Below are 10,000 nucleotides of genomic sequence, written 5' to 3'. Positions count from 1 at the left end.
AAGACTAGTAAAAGAGGTATGGAAGGCAGATGTGGAAGGAGTGAACATGAGGGGACGTCCTAGGATGAGGTGGATGGTTGGGGTGAAGGGGGCTTTGGGGAAGAGGGGAATGTCTGTTGAGGAAGGAAGGGAGAGGACGGAAGACAGAGGTGAGTGGAGAATGGTTGTATATGGATGATGTTGTGACTGCATGAGGAGGAATGGGTGGGGAAGTGGGGGGTGGGGTAGTATGTGTGAGTAAATTTTGACGCAGCCCGAAGGGATTTCTCCCCGTCCTCGCCTTATATGCAAAGGGGGACGGAGAGGGGGGGTCGCCGATTAAATGAAGCGGCCTCGCTGTGGATGTACTGTGTCTTGCGACACTGCTTCTGACCCAGGGCGGTGGGCAGGGTGCAGGGATGACCCGTCATCCAGGAGGTGCTCAGATGAGAGGAAGGGTGGGAGGGGTGTGGAGTGTATTTAGGGATGAAATGGGTGGGAGTGTTTTTATGCCTTTCCCTTTTTGGCTACCTCCCTTGGAAGGGGGAAAAGCCTTGGTATATGTATGTATGATATATCATTATTATTATTATCATTATTATTATTATTACTAAATTCAAGAATCCATAATATCTATACATGAATGCACGGAATATAGTTCTAATAAGAGCTTCTAGGATTTTTTTTTTGGTAAAAGTAGTGGGAGCTTTCATCTAAGAATCACTGTCAATCGAGACTCTTCAGTCGTACCCATTCTTTGTCTGCATATGACGCCTTTTACAATAACAAAGTAGAAACGCTTCAATATGATACTCACCACTAAAGACTCAACATCCCACTCCCACGCAATGTGAAACGAGAATCCCGTGTCAGTTGCAGTTAGCCACTATTTTATATTTATTTATTTGTATATTTATTTTTAGACCAATGTTTGGTCGCCTCCTTGCCTGGCCAGGGTTGTCGGAAACGAACGCAGCAAGCCTGCAGTATGTCCCAGGACTCTAACTTGCGACCACCTGCTCATGTATTCAGAACGGTATCCACTGGGCTACCGCCCGCCCCTCGTGATAGTACCAAAGAAGTAAATCTTATAATCTGGCGGCGCACTATTGCTAACAGCTAAACCTAATCCTTGATATACCAAAATTATACAATACATATCTTTGTTGAATACTTTGTATGACCCTGTATAGTGGATTTGTTTATGATTAAATGTATTCTTCTGTATACACGTCACAATGCAACAAGAAAATATATGACTGAAGTAAATATATATTTGGAAGAATATATATTCGCAAAGTTCTGACATACCGTGGATCAGTTTCTGTCTTTTAAGTAGTACTGTATATATATATATAATATATATATATGTATATATATATATATACATATATATATATATATATATATATATATATATATATATATATATATATATTATTTGGATGATGGAGAACATAAACACAGGGGAAGGCTCGGAACCCTAAACACTCTAACGTTTCGTTCGCGTAGAACTTCTTCAGAGAGTGTATGTAGAACTGCAGTTGAAGTTTATGTACTAAATCTAATTATCTTTTCGGACACTTGGGAAAGGTCGTTTTTCTGGCGTGTTTTAGAATTAAAATACTAGTTTCTTTAGCTAAATTGATCAACCCTCCTCGATGATTCGATGAATTATTAGTTGAAATATATGCTGATTCAACAATTCTTCTAGTGAATTTATCAAAACCTTTATGTAGCACTTCAGCTTCTCTCCAGTTTGGTAAATGATCGAATTTTTCCGCATGAACTACTAAAGAATTAGATGTCCTATGTTCCGCATGAACTACTTTAGTAGTTCATGCGGAAAAATTCGATCATTTACCAAACTGGAGAGAAGCTGAAGTGCTACATAAAGGTTTTGAAAAGAAAGGTTCTTATTACAAAAATTATTTTTCTCCTGTGGAGTTTTATAGTAAGTTTTCATAGCCATAGTGTGGGAATTGTCTATCAAATGCTTTGGATATTTTAAATTTGATGCAATGCTGTATATTTTCCTCAACTCAGAGTTTGCAGCCCTGAATTTCTGGATCATAAGTTGAGCAAGATATACAGCATTGCATCAGACTTAAAATATCCAAAGCATTTGATAGATTTTTTTTACTCCTGTATATATACTGTTTGTATCTCCTCTACTGTATTTCCTTGATGATGTCTTAAATAGACGAAAACGTTCGGACTAGGTTTCTTATTTACCAGTGTTTTTCTGCAATATATATATATATATATATATATATATAATTTTAGTCATGCTAATGTCATCTGATTCCTCTATTCAAATATATTACATTGGGATCAGGTTTGGGTTTTTCTAAAGACCGGTTTTGCTCGGTACGATTATTAGCATACGACGACAGCCATTGGCGGTGGACGTTTATTGTACCTCTTGGCATCATATTTAGGTAAATGCGTTGGTAGGTTTGCTTAAAAATATCAGCCTTGTACTTTGCAGCTCGAAGCATAATAGCCACCTTACAATTCATCGTCCCACATAGAAGCCGCACTGAACAAATTGTTATTATTTTTTTCAATTATTTTATCCCTTTTTAGGGGCTCTAACATAGTTGTTCTTCGTTTTAATTGAACATCCAAATGATCATCTGTCAACTGTGTTCTCAGAGAATTCTTGATTTGCGTCAAGTACGAGAATGTGGATTCACAACAGTATGTTGTAGAAAAGCAGAAAATCAATCGGAGTGCATGTTCATGAAGACGAGGATATTCTACCGGCTTTTTCCAAATTTCAATAGGATCTTCCCTGTTGTCAAACAGAGATTTCAAGATACATTCTTCAGACATTTCAATAAGCTCCATCTATAACTCTTCGGGAGCCTCAGATACATCAAATAAGTGAGGCTGAAAAGCAAGTTTCAGAGTGTTGTTATGCCTCTCAAAATCATTGAATCTTCTATTGTATTCTTCGATTAATGAGTCTAAAACTGACTCGTATTCTTTGAAAGATTCATATATATTTTCATTTTCACTCATTACCTTCGTAAACTGGGGAGAGTGCTCTTCTGAAAGTTTTGATTTAGCCAAAAGAGACTTGAAAAACAACAGTTTTTTTCTAAATGCCAGAATTTTTTGCCACATATCAAAAATAGATTTATTTCTGTCTCGCAACGAAATGTTTAACTCATTTTGTTTTGACATCACATCACATAAAAAAGCAGCACCTCTGTAAAAATTTGGATCTGATAATTCACAATGTTTTTCATTCTGGGTTAAAGAAGAATTGTATTTATTCTGAAATACCGATAAGAAATAAAAGGATAATAAAGCCCGGCCGCACAATGACCCAGACAAAACAGTCTTAGACAAGACACGATAAAACTGCAACCAAAACCATGTTCTTGGTCTTGACTTCGGCAATTGTCACTCCGATCTGAGACTGAATAACAATAACATGTAGGTTCGTTATAACTTTTTCTGTAATTAGTACTATTATTTATCATTACCTAATATTCCAAGTTAGTGCAAAACAATGACGATTGCTGAAGTCATGACCAAGATTCCAAGAACATGGTTTCGGATGCCGATTTATCTTTTCTTGTCTAAGACCGTTTTGTCTGGGCAGTGTGCAGCGGGCCTACAGAGTAGCAATAAATACGATCACTGTGTCACTTATTAAGTCTCAATGATAAAAAGCAAATCTGCAAAATTAGCGCAGGCACTGATGTGTGTAATTGTACGTTTTCAAATGAGGCTATATCTAACTCAGACTTACAGTCTCACAAGACAAGTCACTGTCAGTGTGCAGTTTGTCACGACCACGCAGTTACCGAGAGTGGCACACTCCACCATAGTTGCCATTTAGTCATTTACAAATATTTTCGTTCTTATTAGTGTAAATTTTCTAGTTTTTAATTGGTTTTATTAGATTTTAAAATGCAGTATAATGTTATTCCCATATAATAATCATCAAAATCATGATTGATTGTCGATAAATTACTTAAAAACATCTAATATCTACACTACTTGGTCCGAAAATATGTGAAAATGGCAACAATGACTTCACAGTCAGGAGGTGGACGAGACAGGAGCTCTTCGTGAATTTTAAGTGAAGTCACTCACTCCCACTAGGGTGGCGCAGCTGACAATGAAATATTGCCTTTACATGTTGCATGATTTAAGTTAAGATTCATTGGGTTCAGAGGAAAATCGTTCCAATTTCTGGGAGTGACATCACTGAACACGGTTAACTTTGCTTTCGTCTATGTGTGTGGTGTATATTACAAGTTTCAGGTGTATAATGATTTCAGACTTAAAAAGTATTCAAGGTCTTAAAAAAAAAATAGTATGTATATCAAAGGCCGCAGAAGGCCGCACTTGATGACCCGGAAGGCCGCAGGTTCCCCACCTCTGGTCTAGACTTTCCCTAAATCGTCTTACACCACCATATACACCAAACTAAGAAACCCAGGATTGCCCTTCAAGGAAAACAGTAATAACCCGGCTAGACACAGAAGGTTTACAATAGTTGTATACATGAGAAGACCCTTCTCCCACTGCTATTCATGGAGAGACAAATACAAGGAATTAGACAGAGCCACCCATATAATATGTATATATATATATATATATATATATATATATATATATATATATATATATATATATATATATATATATATATATATATATATATATATACATATACATATACATATACATATACATATACATATACATATACATATATATACTGTATATATACATATACATATACATATACATATACATATACATGTACATATGCATATGCATATACATACACATACACATACACATACACATGCACATGCACACACACATACACATATACATACACATACACATGCACATATAAATATACATATACATGTACATATACATATACATATACATATACATATGCAGTACATATACATATACATGTACATATACATATACATATACATATACACATGCACATACTATACACATACATATACATATACATATACATATACATATACATATACATATACATATACATATACATATTAATATACATATACATATGCATATACACATACACATGCACATACACATACACATACACATACATATACATACGTATGCATATGCATATGCATATGCATATACATATACATATACATATACATATACATATACATATATACATATATATACACATACATATACATATACATATACATATACATATACATATACATATACATATATTTATATATATATATATATGTACATGTACATGTACATGTACATATACATATACATATACATATACATATACATATACATATACATATACATATACATATACATATATAGATACACATACATATACAGTACATAAACATATACAAATACATATACACATTTTTTTTATTTTAAACTGTCATAATATAAGCATTAGATGACTTTGTTCTATTCAGTGTGATGCTGCGTATCGGTGTTATAATTTGCAACAACAAATATATATGTATATATATATATATATATATATATATATATATATATATATAAGAAAAAAAGAGCCTAGAATTTAGACAGAATAAAAGGAAATTACGTGAATCTTAGGTCCTTTCTGGAAGTGTCCATTTCACAGGATGTATCTTATGTCTTCCTTCCCTTGAGATTAGTTACATGATATTTCTATTTCTATAATTAGAAGTTCATCATGTGATTCTCGATTATTATTTCACATGAGTTCTTCTCGATAGCAATTTTTTGTTTTTCTTTTACTTATGATAATCCGTAATTTAATTAGATTTCGTAGTTTTAATCTTTTGCTATGACTGAAATCTTTATATAAATCTAGCTAACATAAAGTGATTTTCATTAATTTAATCCAAGCAAACTCTTAGCAGTCAGGGAATAATCCCTGACTAATCAATTCTTTTGCCGTGGGTGTCGCTGACATGGAAACGGCTCTCCTCTGACTAGTGCTATCGATCTTCATCACTCTGAGAGAAATCATACAAGTGTCATGAAGTTATCCACGCCGTTACTCTACGATTCCATTCAGGTAGAGGTACGTTTTGCTTGGCGCGATTATCGCTCAACGATTATTGCTCAACGATGATCGTCAAACAAATGTCTAAAGCAGAGGTGGGGAACCTGTGGCCTTAAGGCCGCATGTGGCCTTCAGGGCCATCAAGTGCGGCCTTCTGCTGCCTTTGATATACATACTATTTTTTTTTAAAGACCTTGAATACTTTTTAAGTCTGAAATCATTATACACCTGAAACTTATAATATACACCACACACATAGACGAAAGCAAAGTTAACCGTGTTCAGTGATGTCACTCCCAGAAATTGGAACGATTTTTCTCTGAACCCAATGAATCTTAACTTAAATCATGCAACATGTAAAGGCAATATTTCATTGTCAGCTGCGCCACCCTAGTGGGAGTGAGTGACTTCACTTAAAATTCACGAAGAGCTCCTGTCTCGTCCACCTCCTGACTGTGAAGTCATTGTTGCCATTTTCACATATTTTCGGACCAAGTAGTGTAGATATTAGATGTTTTTAAGTAATTTATCGATAAATAATCATGATTTTGATTATTATTATATGGGAATAGCATTATAATGCATTTTAAAATCTAATAAAACCAATAAAAAACTAGAAAATTTACACTAATAAGAACGAAAATATTTGTAAATGACTAAATGGCAACTATGGTGGTGTGTGCCACTCTCAGTAACTGCGTGGTCGTGACAAACTGCACACTGACAGTGACTTGTCTTGTGAGACTGTAAGTCTGAGTTAGATATAGCCTCATTTGAAAACGTACAATTACACACATCAGTGCCTGCGTTAATTTTGCAGATTTGCTTTTTATCATTGAGACTTAATAAGTGACACAGTGATCGTATTTATTGCTACTCTGTAGGCCCGCTGCACACTGCCCAGACAAAACGGTCTTAGACAAGAAAAGATAAATCGGCATCCGAAACCATGTTCTTGGAATCTTGGTCATGACTTCAGCAATCGTCATTGTTTTGCGAAAGTGAAAACCGTCGATATTTGACTATTTCTGCACTAATTTGGATTATTAGGTAATGATAAATAATAGTACTAATTACAGAAAAAAGATATAACGAACCTAGATGTTATTGTTATTCAGTCTCAGATCGGAGTGACAATTGCCGAAGTCAAGACCAAGAACATGGTTTTGGTTGCAGTTTTATCGTGTCTTGTCTAAGATTGTTTTGTCTGGGTCAGTGTGCGGCCGGGCTTTATTATCCTTTTATTTCTTATCGGAATTTCAGAATATATACAATTCTTCTTTAACCCAGAATGACAAACATTGTGAATTATCAGATCAAATTTTTTACAGAGATGCTGTTTTTATATGTGATGTGATGTCAAAACAAAATGAGTTAAACATTTCGTTACGAGACAGAAATAAATCTATTTTTGATATGTGGCAAAAAATTCTGGCATTTAGAAAAAGCTGTTGTTTTTCAAGTCTCTTTTGGCTAAATCAAAACTTTCAGAAGAGCAATTTCCCCAGCTTACGAAGGTAATGAGTGAAAATGAAAATATATATGAATCTTTCAAAGAATACGAGTCAGTTTTAGACTCATTGATCGAAGAATACAATAGAAGATTCAATGATTTTGAGAAGCACTCTGAAACTTGCTTTTCAGCCTCACTTAGTTGATGTATCTGAGGCTCCCGAAGAGTTACAGATGGAGCTTATTGAAATGTCTGAAGATAATATCTTGAAATCTCCCTGTGCCAACAGGGAAGATCCTATTGGAATTTGGAAAAAGCCGGTAGAATATCCTCGTCTTCGTGAACATGCAATCCGACTGATTTCCTGCTTTTCTACAACATACTGTTGTGAATCCACATTCTCGTACTTGACGCAAATCAAGAATTCGCTGAGAACACATTTGACAGATGAGCATTTGGATGTTCAATTAAAACTAAGAACAACTATGTTAGAGCCCCTAAAAAGGGATAAAATAATTGAAAAAAATTAATAACAATTTTTTCAGTGCGGCCTCTATGTGGGACGATGAATTGTAAGGTGGCCTTCATGCACAAAAAGTTTCCCCACCCCTGGACTAGACCATAACGTTCAAGAAAGGGTGGTATCTCTGACAGTTGTCTCCAACGGCGAAGTTCAGGCCTAAGATACGTTCTAGTGTTTGTTGGGCCTTGTCTCTCTCATCAAGTCTTCATTTGAGTTGAAGATATCATCCACATGCCTTGCATAGATCACAGGATTTTGTATTGTGTTAGAGGTCTCTCTTTCAATCATCCCCATAAAGAATTTAGTAAACAAAATTCCAAGGGGGACTCTATAGTTTCTCCGTGTATAGGCCCTCCGTGTGAGCCTATAGTACATATGTACTCTTGGGGAGATAAATCGGGTTTTCTTAGAAAAGGTCTGCAGCTGCTGCCGCAGGATAAGCTGGAGAATGTCAAATTTGGGGAGTCTCCACAGGTGCGAAGGGATTGAGTAACTTGTACCTGTGGACTGCAGCCTCCAGTTCCTCTACCGACTTCCTCGCCCTTCTACATGAGAACTGTCAAAGATAAAGCATAGTATCGCTGGACGTAGAGTCCTTCTGCACCAAATTTCAGTTGATCACACCATCGACTACATCAACAGTGAAATTTATTCCAATAATGGAGAACTCAAACCTTTATATGTACATATATATGCTTTTATGTATATATGTATGAAGTATATTTTCCATCCATTCCTCTCCTTTTCTCTTCATAGAAGAGAATACCAATTATTTAGTCAATGGCTGCATTGAAAAAAAAATTGAGAACGACGCAATTTATTTTGTGTGAGAAGAGAAATTTTGACCAAATGGAAGTTGAATATCATGTCACTGTGTAGCTAAAGGATATAATCAGTCATGAACTAGCCTTTTATGTGAATACGCATTACGTTATATAGAAATATATAGAAGTAGGGAATATGTGATAGGAACCGCAAATAGAAGGAAGAAGAAATAAATATGAGAGAAGACTGGGTGTTAGAAAATAATGTTTAAAAAAATATATAAGGAAATATGAAAAATTCACTGGAAGGAATCAAATGGAAAACGAAAGAACATATTGACAAAAACGAATTTATATTGGAAAGAAAACTTTAGAAAAAAGCCGGAATAAAATATGGCTATGATAATGTAAGGTCTAAGGAAATAAAAATAAATAAAAATTCCAACGAAATGAAGAGCTGGTGAAGGAGTCAAGAAGGACAAACGACAAAAAAGAACAACGGTGTTTGCGGATAAAAAAAATTGAATTGGCTGGAGAGAGGAAGAGGGGGGAAGAGAGAGAATAGTAGATGGAAAAGAAATTGATTGAAATTAAGGATGGAATTAGCCCTTTCATCCTAATCGCACCAGTTGGCCGTCATCGGTTTCTTCTGGCTGTGGCAGTGAGACGCTTAGCCAAAGCTAAAACTTTCTCCTTTACTCAAAATGCTTTGATAGCATTAGACATTCAACATGATCCCATCTAAGTATAACTCCCCCCACTTATGAGAACAACAATGGATGATGTATTCTTGGGATCTGTGGGTTATATATATATAGTCGTGAATTGAAAGGGTGGATACGTCTCTTATAACTTAATAGGTTTACTTGTATTACAAATGTTCTACGTTAAGAAATATATTGGTTAAAGTTCCTCTGAAGACACCAGTTACTGTAGAGCTTATAGGTGAAGAAATCATACAAGACAAACTCAAAGAGCAAGAAGCCGGGACGATGCATTAGAATTCGAAATTATAAAACTTATCATCGTCTTCAATGAGTCAGGAAAATAAGGAGCTCCGCATAAAAAGGTCTTTATTAAAAGAGTGTTTTCTTACAGCTAATCAAAATACGCATGTTTGATACACACATTCACACCATTCATCAAAGTTCAATTAAACTTTTAGAATGAGATCGCAAACAAACTTATCATTTTGTTATATGATTATCTCGTGAAAACAC

Source organism: Oratosquilla oratoria, chromosome 19 (assembly GCF_046742065.1).
Source record: "Oratosquilla oratoria isolate Oo_2021 chromosome 19, ASM4674206v1, whole genome shotgun sequence".
Classification (NCBI taxonomy): domain Eukaryota; kingdom Metazoa; phylum Arthropoda; class Malacostraca; order Stomatopoda; family Squillidae; genus Oratosquilla; species Oratosquilla oratoria.
This window is presented reverse-complemented; position numbering follows the sequence as displayed.